Source organism: Mastigoproctus giganteus, chromosome 13 (assembly GCF_048544385.1).
Source record: "Mastigoproctus giganteus isolate SK-2022 chromosome 13, ASM4854438v1, whole genome shotgun sequence".
Lineage (NCBI taxonomy): Eukaryota > Metazoa > Arthropoda > Arachnida > Uropygi > Thelyphonidae > Mastigoproctus > Mastigoproctus giganteus.
In genome coordinates this window covers 114,114,545-114,127,513 of record NC_143587.1, presented here as the reverse complement: position 1 = coordinate 114,127,513, position 12,969 = coordinate 114,114,545, and the positions used below count along the sequence as shown (strand labels likewise).

General features: G+C 38.3%; 1 protein-coding gene across 2 annotated transcripts in view; it reads right to left on the bottom strand.

The window, feature by feature from the left end:
* The window catches only part of LOC150076375 (protein kinase C, brain isozyme-like), an 847,829-nt gene that overhangs the window by 642,930 nt on the left and 191,930 nt on the right, over window positions 1-12,969 (bottom strand). For both annotated transcript variants that reach the window (XM_090387781.1, XM_090387780.1), the window contains exons 2-3: window positions 7,894-7,925; window positions 3,501-3,583 (exon numbers count right to left, since the gene is read on the bottom strand). The gene's annotated coding sequence lies outside the window, so the exon portion shown is untranslated. The remainder of the gene's footprint in view (window positions 1-3,500; window positions 3,584-7,893; window positions 7,926-12,969) is intronic.

Genomic DNA, 12,969 nt, shown 5'->3' with positions numbered 1-12,969 from the left:
AGGGAACTAATCACAAGGGGATAGATAAAAATATATAAGAAAAAGGATATACAAATATAAAATATATGTAATAAAAAAGTTTCTAAAATCCCCAACCCCACAACTCCACTACAGCCCTGGATGGAACGCTTGTCATACTTCCATGTTGATATGTCCAGCAGAATTTTTTACCAGCCGGCTGGCAAGGCGTGTCGCTTCTGGTTTTTTATTTTGGTGTTTCCTTCGCCAAATATCAATGCAAACGTTTATCGTATTTAGTAGTCACAGGCTTGAACCCCGGTCCACTCAAAGAGCGCGTGCCACTGCACCGTTACTCCTGACCACTCGGCTACGTCGTAGCCTGTAAAGAATATATATATATACAGAGTGATTCACTACCAGTGCGACAAACTTGCAGGAGGTGTAGGGGGCACAAAGACGAATCGGAATCACACTAGCATTCCAGGGTCCGAAACGCCTTCGTCATGCGGGAGGTCGCATGAACAAAGAAGCAAAGAAAAAGAACAGAAACAGCAACTCGTTAGTGTAACAGAAATCATTTTAATGACAAGTTTTACATCTTCGGCAAAAAGCCATGCTACAGAAGGTGTTCGACCAGAAGCAGTCTTTCTGTATACACAGCGCCGCCGCATGGAATCCCTAACGTTCTGGAAGATTCTTGGCGTGTCTCGAATCTCCCTGGCAGCTACAGAGATGCGAGCGACGAGGTCTTCAACTGAATCAACGGGGGTCTCGTACACCAATGTCTTCATTTGACCCCAGCAGAAGAAGTCCAGGCATGATAAGTCCAGCGATCTAGCAGGCCAACGAACCGGACCACCACGGCCTATCCAATGCTGTCCAAATGTAACGTTTAGGCGTTGGCGGACGTCATTGGTGCAATGTGGGTTCCCATCATGCTGGAACCACATTGAGCGGCGCAACGACTGAGGAACATGTGCTTCTTCAATAAGTTCGGGCAGGACTTGCTGTAGAAAGATCAAGTATGCCCTACCGTCCAGACGAGGGAGCAGAAGGTACGGGCCAATGAGGTGGTCTCCAACAATGCCGGCCCAAACATTGACAGAGAAACGGCGTTGAGGTGCACGTGTTCGCGTACCATGGGGGTTCTCCAAAGCCCACAAATGGGCGTTATGTTGATTGAAGGTTCCCTCTCTTGTGAAACTTGCCTCATCCGTGAACAATACGGACGCAGCAAATGTGCTGTCTGCCGCACTCTGTTGAAGAAACCAAGTAGCAAAAGTCCTCCGGAGTGGATAATCCACAGGCTCCAATGATTGGACGCGTTGCAGATGGTATGAACTCATTTGGTTTGTTGACAGTATCCTGCATACAGTGGATTGGGAAATACCCAATAGTTGGCCTATCGCTCGAGTACTCGTACTCGGATTGCCTTCTGCAAGACGTAGGACATTCTCCTCATTGTCTGGCGTCCTCGTCGTTCGCTCTCGATTCATGGTACCTCTCGTGAAACAACCAGTCTCACGTAACCTTCTGTGCACACGTGCGAAAATCGTATGATGAGGGGCATGCCTGTGCGGGAAACGTTCCTGGTACAAAAGCAGAGCGGCGCGCCCGTTACAGTCCGCAGCTCCATACGCGAGGTGCATGTCGGCCAGTTCAATGTTTGAATACTCGTCCATCCTACTGCCTCGAGAACCGGTTCGCAAATGCTGACTTCCAGCGGGATCGCTGTTCAAGCGACCTCCCGTTCAACGCCCTCTACCGCATAACGAAGGCATTTCGGACCCTGCAATGATATATGATTCTGATTCGTCTTTATGCCCCCTACACCTCCTGCAAGTTTGTCGCACTGGTAGTGAATCACCCTGTATATATATATATATATATATATATATAGAAAATTTTTATGATCTGTTAGTGTTTCTCAGTAGTGGTCCCAGTAGCTGTGATTTCAGCTATCAATTTTTTTTTTTTTTTTTTTTTTTAAAGAATGAGGAGATTCTATACATAACATACATGGTCATTAAAAAAAAATCCCTATAAGAAAAAATGACATTGCTTCAGATATCGTGAGTAGCTAGTACCATCCAACTTTAAAGCATCCAAGCTATCGGATTATGATAAATCAGCGAATAATTTCTTGTATAGTTAAGAACAGGATTCAATGTGGACCACTGCGCCATTATGGTTCTTCACACATATCGGTATTGTTATGTACATACTGATTTATTAAAAAAAAAAGATGTTTTTATAACGAGCGTTCGGTTTCTTAAAATTGTCATTTTCGATCCTTGGTTAAGAATCGTATTTGCAATATGCAGAGTTAACAGACTCGTTGAGAAATGTTTATTACATATTAAGTGCCATGCCTTAAAGATTTGAAATAAATTGGCCTTGAAGGACTGTACTGTTAGTACTCCCCGTATTATTATGAAAGACTGTACCGACAATTCCACCACAGCATGCATTTTTCTGCAAGCCAGAGTGTCTCCATGATTACATGGGAATGTTTATTGTCCAAACACAAAATATATGACTCGACCTCGGAAAATCTCCGTGCTTAGGTCAAAATGTGTTTCATAGAAAAACCAATTGTGATGAATAGCTGTTCGACTGCCATTCGAAATAGTCGAGCGGCTTATTTCTATCGGTATTGATCAAGGAATGGAGGGAAACATTTAAACTTGTGTTTGTTCACAATCACTGGAGAATAACTAAAGAGCATATTTGTTTAAAACCATAATACAGAGAGAATAGGGGTCGAAATGGACTTTTTTTTTTTAAGAAACAGAACACTCATCAGGATAAAACACCTAGAAGGATGATGTGTTAGATATACGTCATTTGTTGTAGTACGATGTATTGAACGAACCGGCATGGTGTTCTTTATCCATTCAGCCTTTTCAGATAGCAGTTTCACTGATTTTCCAAGACACACGCAATGTTTTCAGGCGTTCCCACTTCTTTCGGCCAACTAACTGCTAACCTAATTGGACATTTTCGGCTATGAAATTTTACTCGAAACTTGTGTTGCACTTCGACGCTATTATTCAGATAAAACGCTCGCGTTGTTCAACGGTGTACACCATCGTGTCCTAACTGCTTATGAAATTTTGTGCTAGAAGGCACTAAGTACCAGCAATGAATTTTCAAATGTTACATAATTTGTGACACAAATTAATTACAGAAGGTTAAATATTTAAATAAATATAGGCAATTCAAACCAGTGCGCCTTTTTTTGATCACAATGTGCATAATTAACAAACGTTTGTTGCCATACGTTTGAGTCTTTTGATTATTAGCTTATTAATGTCAGTTTTTAACGAATCTCTAAGATGTTTTCTTTTCTCCTCACCATTTAAATTTATTAGAATACAATTAGCGTTTTTCATTTTTTAACCAGGAACTATGATAATTGCATATCAAGTTTAGGATAACTTACTATGCAATCATCATGCTGCCTAGTTGCATAGTAAGTTTAGGATAATTTTTCAAATATTCATACAGAAGTACAACAATTTAATTTTGTTACGTACATCTGAGTCTACTCCTTTGTCTACTCCGGGACATTTGAAAGTAACAAACTCGTGACACCTCTTGTGGACCACGAAGCTGCACACTACAAAGAAAGAGAGTGAAAAAAAAATCATATCACTCTGAACTTTGAATTAATTTAGTAAAAATAATATATATATATATATATATATATATATATATATATATATATATATATATATATATATATATATATATAATTAAAGAACTTGAGAACTACCTAACATTTATACATTTAATTAACTATAAACATGATAGTTTAATTATAAGACATCGTTATAATTAAAACAGATAGTCTAGTATCAGAAGCAAAACTTCAAATTCTGAAGACTTCCACGGATATTCAAATGGCAGACTTATTCTTTAACAACCATACTATGCTCAACCGTCCATCTGCCCCCCCCCCCGCACCCACACACACTTCCAGCCATGCGTATATATGCAAATTTGTATTCTTTACTGTTACTAAATGTTGTTGGGAATTAAATTCCTTACTCGGTGTGAGAAAGGAATTTACCCTATACCAGACTGCTGTATTGTGACGACGTTTTCGAACCCAACGGATTCTATTTTAAAGTCTGAAGTGACAGAAGAGGAGAGTGGTCTGAATGAAAGCTAAACTAAAACTCTAAAGATAAAAATGAATTTTAATTTAGCTGCCATTCAGACAAGTCAACCTTCCGATATTCCAATTCAAAAATGGAACTCCAGAGTAAGTTCGAAAACGTAGTCACAACAGCAAGCTAGTATAGGGTAAGTATTTAATTTCCAACAACGTTTGGTGCCAATGAATCACACAGATCTGCATACATACGTGGCGTATGTATGCCACAGGCTACTACACCACGTATGATACATACGTGGTGTAGTAGCCTGTCCTTTAATTTTAATTTATTATATTATTATCATTATTAACCATAATTTCTAATTACTGTGAAATAGGCATGACACTAATTAAACCACATGAACTGTTATGAAATGAATTTATTTTGCTCAAAGGATTACAATTTCTATTAAAAAAGCTGAAACGTCCACACAACACAACTACTTAACAATTGGTGCCGTTTCTGGATTCAACACGGAGCCTAAAAATATCGCCAATTGTTAAGTAGGTGTATTGTGTGGGAGTTTTAGCTTACTAATAGGTAACTACAACCCTTTTCACACGATAAATTCAGTTTTAAACAATTCATGTGATTTAATTACATGAATTGTATCTTATTTTCTTCTACATCACATGACATGTGATTAAGAAGAAAAGGCAGATAACATGATCTTTTGGCTCCTTCCCCTTGGCATCGCGATGGCAATGACACTGATGAATGGGTACCGTTCAGCAATCCTCTTAAGAACTGTGCGCACCTGCTGCAACGTAAGTGTAGAATCCGGCTGTTATTACGATCTCCCGCTTTGCATACGAATTACAACTAATACTCTTTTGATTAGAAGAAACAATATTTTGTTTTGGGAATTTCAATGTCAAGAATTGACATTATAATTCAATGAAATGACATTATAATTCAATGAAATGACATTACAATTCAGTTATTTCAGTTAAGTAAACTATCATAAAACCAAGAAATCATGCGTTTAAATAGTATACAAACTAAACATAAATCAAAATTATATACAAAGTCAATTGAAACACAAAACAATATTCAAATAATAGTAGATATACTCTTAATTATTTATAAGTACCCAAAGTCTAAAACTGAGAAAAAAATTAATTCCACTCAAAAAATAATCATATGTGTATGCAACAGAAAAACATATATGCAACAGAAAAAACATGTATGCAACATGATCACATATGTATGCAACAGAAAAAACATGTATGCAACATGATCACATATGTATGCAACAGAAAAAACATGTATGCAACATGATCACATAATGTATGCAACAGAAAAAACATGTATGCAACAGAAGAAACATGTATGTAACATGTATACAACAGAAGAAAAGACTGCACAAAGTATTATAACGTAATGACGAGAAAAATAACAGTGCTAACTGTGTGGGGATAGAACTGCTGAGTATCGAACGCAAACCCATGAGGCGTAAAACAAACGTTACTGTCCTATTAGAAGAAAATTACGTTTACAAAAACTGTGGATGATGGCACAATATAGGGTGCACCCTATATTGTGCCATCATAAGGAGGGTGCGAGTTCAGGCTTATATATATGCCGCCACAGAAAATGCACTGCCCATTGTAAACTGTGGCATCGAATCTGGTTGCCCTAAATTAAATATGCCTGCAGTCATAATGAACACGTAAATTCCTCTGAACACGTAAATTTCCACGTATCCTCCAGACGGTCTCGACCGTCTGGAGGATACGTGGAAATTTATTCATTAATACTGATAAGCTTATTCTCATGAGTCGCAGATAATCCATCGACAGCTCGTTAACATTGCATTAAGTGAAAAACATCACTTTGTTAAATGTTAACCATAATAAAAGTAATTCCAGTAATAAACAATCATTTAGCATTTGGTATTATTATTATAAGTCTATCATTCTTTTCTTTCCATTTTATGTGTTTCTTTTTTAAATAATTATTCTTAAACAAGAAATTTGTTTAAAGAGATGTACTTTGTTTAAAAAGTATTTTCTTTTTATGGTCGTTTTAAGATCAACAGCTTAACAGAGCATTTGAAAATACTGTTATAAATGAGGAATAGCTCACCGAATATATATTTTAGTTTCGAGCAGTTCCTAAAAACAAAATGAAAGAAAGGTACTAAAATACAAGTGTTTTATTTGTTTGGCACTAAAAGCAACGTTACATTTCATGTTTCAAGGCATTAACGGTACTTTACATTTCTTTTTAAAAACTCAACGCAAATGGCTGATTACCAAATGGCTGCATGTGTGTGTGTAATAATCCATTGCTCTCCACCTTTTGATTAGTTATATTTTAATAGCCTCTGGCATCAAACAATGATTAATTAAGAAAAATGATGGTTACTCTTTGACCTTTTTTAGAAATTTCAACCTATGTTACCGGCAGTTACGGTTACCGAGAGAAGTGTACCTTTAGAATAAACAAATTATGGGGTCTACTACAAGACTTCGGCCTAAATTTTCAGAAAATTTTCCACAAGAACGAAATAATCAAGCTCTAAATTGCTAACGCGGGTAATGACGCGAGTTACGCCCTCCTGCGTCAGAGCTCGAACCATAAATCTTGTAATGATATTATCCTCGTATAGCGACTCTCACTGACTCTGACGCGGCAGGTGCTTCTGAATTTCCACCAGATGGATCTCATCTTTGAAAAGCTGCCATTCAGATTACAGATGTAGAAGAGCCAATAATGATGTTGGACTGCAGAAATTCGGTAAATTTCGTGGGTTTTTTTTTAATAGTACTACTTTAGCAACAAGCGAAGGTAAGCCTTCCTGTTTATTAGAACCCTCAAACACGTAGCTTCATTTCCGTCTAAAGATATGCAAGATATACCTCCTTAGGAGGTATGCACCAAATTTCACTTTTACCAAATTTCGAAGGCCGCATTGAAAGCACAGAAGAAACGAACAAGTTAAAAATATTAACAAAAATAAAATAAACAAGCAAAATAACACTAATTATGCCCCATACCAATATTCCACATGCAAAAACAAGCAAAATAATACTAATTATGCCTGAAATACCAATATTTCAGCAAAGCTTTAATCCTTACTCTACAACACAGGAACTGTATTAAGATTTTTATCATTTTTAATTCCAGTTTTATCAGTTTCTATTTAATTTCAGCACACTGTATTACAACTTGAACATCTGAATCTGGATTTTGTTTTTTAAAGTTGCAATGTGACAGGCCCATTTAAAGCCCATTCAAGCAAGCCCGCGGCAAGTGCCATTGGCGTTTGTAGTTTAGATACATCAGTTGTTCAATTAAAAATTCCTCTTTTAATAATGAGTCTCACTGAATTTTCTAAAGAATAATAATAAATGGTTGAACAGTTTTGGTTGTTTGAGCTGACCGAGGTTTGCTAAGGTTGGGCCTATATATTTTACAGCCCGAGACGGTATATGAATATTGTTTCCCTGAATTATGACAAAAACTGTCTCCTTAATTTTCAGTTAAGACGCTCGGTGCCTTTCACAAGTTACTGAATTATAATTTGCAATATACATATATAAGCACCTCATATTACAAACAGCATTAACGAAACGGTAGAAGTAATGATGTCATTTTAACAGTTTAGAATAAAACTGAGTTTACATTAAACATTTAGGAGTGTGGTATACTGCGATTTGCATCCAATACACAAGGACTGATTTACAATCGCGTAGGTGCGCCGATTGTAAATCATTCCTTCCGCAGAATTTTAAAAGAATCAGTAAGTGAATTAAAAACTCACCTTTACACTGGTAGCCTTGTTTACCAAAACCCCTAGAAAAAAGAAACAGCACATTTAGTTTATATCTCTACAGAAGAAAAATATCAGAGAAATCGTTACTTCTATAAATAAAATTTAAGACAGAAATTTCATTCAAATTCGAGAAAGTTCCTGAGTGTATGGGCACAAAAATTAGTATATTACCAACTCAATGGCTATTGAAATATAACTGGAAAGCTAACTATCAATGCATGTATGTATGTATGTTTGCTTTATTCTAAGCGTAGATGCAGATAATCTTCACCAACTAGAAATTTGAACAGTTGAGAATTTTGCTTTGCTGGCTGTGCCCTCCATACAATTTATATCCTGTAATTTACAGCTTATTGCTTGAAATCAATTACCGACAAGCTTAAGTCTGGCCTTTTGTGACAGCTCAACAATCTTTCGTTTCCCGTCCCCCTTTTCCAGCTGCCCTGTGACTCGTATATTTTATCCGATAATTAACTCAAGTTCTCTTTTCAGTTGTTTATTGGGGCTTTATTAGTGATGAAAGATAAAATATAATTTACGGTTTTTCAATGATTGTTCCTTAAATAAAATAACTTTCTTTTCTCCTTTGAACAAAAATATCATCCATTTCGAGATTTCCTAAATTTTCTTGAGATAGACATAGCATTAAGGAGGACATAATGAAATATAGATTAGTAGATGGTAATTTCTGAGTGACCTGGAACTTTCAGTAAAGTGACCGTTCTAATGAGCCGAAAATTTTAATCTACGTGCTTGATACACAAAGCTGGGCTATCATGGCACGAAGCAGAGCAATCTTTATAATGCGCCGCTTGCATTCTGTGAGAAAGGAAGACACAGAGCACATTAGGTATCACAGCTACAACTGATCTATATTTAAAGCCAAATATAGCTCCACGCCGAACAGCCACCAGAAGTAGGCGTAATGAAAACAAGCTTTAGTTTTCTCGCATAAAGAAATATAGAATTATGAATGGGTGTATGGAAATACACCCATTCATAATTCTTTATTGGCATATACTTGGCTCTTCTAATAAAATGTAGCAATGCATTCAGGGAACCTACCGTGTAATGTAAGCAGAAAAGTAAATTGTTAGCTATTTAAAAGTTACTCAGGAGTTACTTATAAACCAGGAAAGCAGGAGTTAAAAAATTAGTGAAAATGTTTATACCGTGGCATCCTACGGAGAATGTATGGGACTATCATTATCTTGAACGAAAAGTGAAAACACAAGAGCATCAAAAACTCGATTGAATTACGGAATGAACTATTTTCAGATCTGTGCTCGGAAATATTTCTCTCTGCATGCTGGTTGTAGTCTCGTGTTAATTGAGGGATCCTGAGCTGTCCCGGACAGGCACTTGCCAACCGCCATTCGCCTCGACCATCAACCAGTGGTCGAGGCGAATGGCGATTTCTCCGTCCTGGCTCGCTGGGTGGTTGTGTGTTCCTCTTCACACCATTCCTGCTGCACCTTCATAAGGCGGCCCCTAAACAGTTAACAATGCCTGACGTAGCCGAGTGGTCAGGAGCGCGAGTGCAGTAGCACACGCTCTTTGAGTGAATGGGGTTCAAGCCCGTGACTGCTAAATACTAATTTATTGTAAACTCCACTGACCTGGTGGTCGTGCCGGAGCATAAACAAGAACATTTTACATAGACCACCTGCAAATAAAGTTCTGTCGACTCCGATGGACGATTAAACACTTATGCACGTCCATGACCATGTTGGGTGCAGATACATTAAGACATGTGTTTATCCGGTCATACTCTATGGCGCCTAAGTCTGGACTTCAACTGCTACGACTCATCTTAGACGGATTTTCGCGGGGGAATTCTGGCTATTGAAGTGGGCCATATGGAAATTTCGGCTTCCCCCTGCACCAAGGACCACCCAGATGGCGGCAGCTCTCAACATGAGACGTCCTGCCATAATTCATGAGAGAGAACTCGTCTTTTCCGTCAAAATGAGGGTCGGCATTATTTCTGGGCTAACTGCGGATGGAGGGTCCCGGTCCCAAGCCTTAGGGCTAATCCAATCCTTCAGGCCATTCCAAACCGGTTAAAGCTATCTGATCGGTTCGTACCATTGCAAATGCTGCAGACATGCACTCCTTGGACGGCAACCTCTACAAGTTCGCAGTCGATAAGAAATATAGACAGAACGTACTCGGTCGACTTCCTTCCCAGGACCACATCACAGGACATTAGAACCTGCTCCCGAGGACCTGTCCATCACTGCCATGGATCCACCACTCCAGTGTTCAAACCTTTCTGGAGTCATAATGCTCGTTTCTCCCCCCCCCCCCATCTTTGTTTATTATGTTGTGTAATTTCTTTTATGTAAACCCCTGGCGTATAGCTGTGAAGGGAGTTGTATGCAGCAATGTGCCTTCTGTATATAATGAGTTCTTCTTCTTCTTCAATTGCTGAGATGCTGGCCCCGCCTTCCTAGCGCCGCAAATCATCCCCGGTTCAAACTCCGTCAAGCCCTTCCCCTCTCCCCACTGCAAGGCTTTATCTGATGAATTGACAAGCACTACACCAGTACCGATACTATATATCGGCACGGGTATTTTATCCTATGCAAGATAAAAATATCTTGCATACGATATTATGCCCCCGCCCCCAAGAATGTGATGGGTGTGGCGGTGTGTCATGCGCTAAAATGATTAAAGTCACGAAGCGTCAACACCTCTCTCTCTCTCGCACAACACACACACTTCGGTATTCTGCTTGAAGATCTTTGAATACACGCGTCCGCTATTTGTTGCCTTGTTTCCGTGCATGGTTACTTGCACAGGCAACTAAATTATTGTGCAACCATGCCCCTGTGAAACTATCTTACCAATTGTACTTTTAAACTGTGCAATGAAAGTTCGCCTCGTAAGTGGTCGTTGTGATTGTTAATAGCCAGCTCTGCTACCACTGCAAGGCTCGTTGACGACTTTAGGAACGATGCGATTGAAGCAAATTTCGCTGACGTGCAAAGTTTTCAGTAGACATGAAATGTAATAAGTCAAGTTCCGTAAATTTTTGTTGTATCTTTAGTAGCTTTGTTCTGTTACAAGGGAAAATAACTTTGCCTGAGTTCTAGCTACATTAACTTTTATTTGTATGGACGTATCTTGCTAAACTCGGTTGGGTTGAATTGCTTACAGTTTGTTACTCTCGATTTCAAGACAACGTCAGGAATACACCGATTTCACTATCAGTTAGATCGGTTCCAGTGCACTGAACCTATTCTCGACCAGTTTCAATATATATCACGCCCCCAAGAATGTGATGGGTGTGGCGGTGTGTCATGCGCTAAAATGATTAAAGTCACGAAGCGTCAACTATACCGTGTATCCTATGGTCGGTTATTCTGTTTTGCTAACCGAGTTTTTTGTTTTCCGAGTTTACGGAACATGTACTCAAGTTACTCTTTCCCCAACAAATTGTCTCGGCCACGTTCTATAAAAAGCAGATAAAAGATCTTCCCATCAAGACGGAATTCAAACCGAAGCTTTTTTGAATGCGGTGTTGATGGGCTGCAATCACTTAACCACTGATCTAACCGTAAGGGTTTTAATACATTCACACGGAGCCGTACTTAAAGTTTAGTAAAAGAAACGGCCATCAAAGGGTCAGTCCCAAGAAGGGCGAAAAATCTGAGTTGAAATTATAAAAATTAATATAATTTATTATGTAATCTTGATCTACCCGTCACAGGGAAAGTGAAGGGTAGATCAAGATTACATAATACAGTAAAAAATAACTTATCCAAAGCTCTTTAGAGTTATATGTTTAAACAACTACATCAAATCTATACCTTTTGTATTAAAAGTTCAACGAATTTAAAACAAAAGGCGTCGTTAATTCCTGTATACAAAGTTCACGACATGATATAAGTACATAACTAATATACAAACTGCCCGGGAACTTTATTAAAACCACGAGTTGTTTTACCCATGAGTTGATTATTAAAACCACGAATACAGCACTGGATCGCTACTCACACGATCAAAGCTCCGACATAACATTGTATAGAGTGAACAAGGTATTGAAAAGTGAGCGAGGAATACTGAACCCATTCATGTAACGAAACTGTCCTCAATTCCTGGAGCAACCTGAGGATAGGATTTTGTTCACAAAGAAGCATTTCCGTTTCATCCCACAGATTCTCAATGGTGCTAGCCAGGTCAGATGCTTGAAGTGTTTCTCTTATTCTTCAAACCACTCTTTCACGCATTTGGTGCATTATTATCTTGAAAGTACCCTAATCCATAGAGGCAAATAAGCAACACTGCCACATGTATCTGATCAGCAATGCGGTTTCACTCCTCCAGTAGTATCTCACATCATTATAAGAGTATCTCCTCCAACATGCTACACCGTCGGTACATAGGTACATAACAGAATGGTTTCAGTGGCCCATGTGGTTTCTTCCATACGAGGGATAGTATAAAAATTCTATAAAAGCTCTTTATGGTATAAAAATACTATAAAGAGCAGAAATGCTAAATAAATCCTTGAAAGAACGACTAGAATGTCTGGAGACTCGCCCAGTTATGCTAATGTTTTTGAAAGATGGCCGACAGGGTTCTTCAAGAGGACGGGGAGGCATTAAAGGATGGTCCAAGGTCAGTCATCTGAGTAATCAATTCTGAAGAAATTGCCATTGTTGAAGTAAAAATTTTAGAAAACATAAGAATTAACATGTCTGAAGTTGAAAAAAATTTTAACGTTTCCCATGGAAGCATTTTAACAATAATACACGAGAACTTGAAATATCCAAAGTTTGTGTAAGATGAGTTCTAAAGATCTTTCCATTCATAACAAATCATAGAGTGGAATCATCAAAAGGTAATTTAAAATTAATTCTTGCTAATTCAGATAGATTTTTATCCAGTTTGTTTACTAGTGATGAAACCTGGCTCCATTTTTATAATCCTGAATCCAAATTAAAAAGCATGCAGTGAAAGCACAAGGGATCTCCAATACCGAAAACATTTTCGAACCCAACCATCAACTGGAAAAGAGTTGGTCTCACTTTTCTGAGATACAGAAGGATTGTTGTT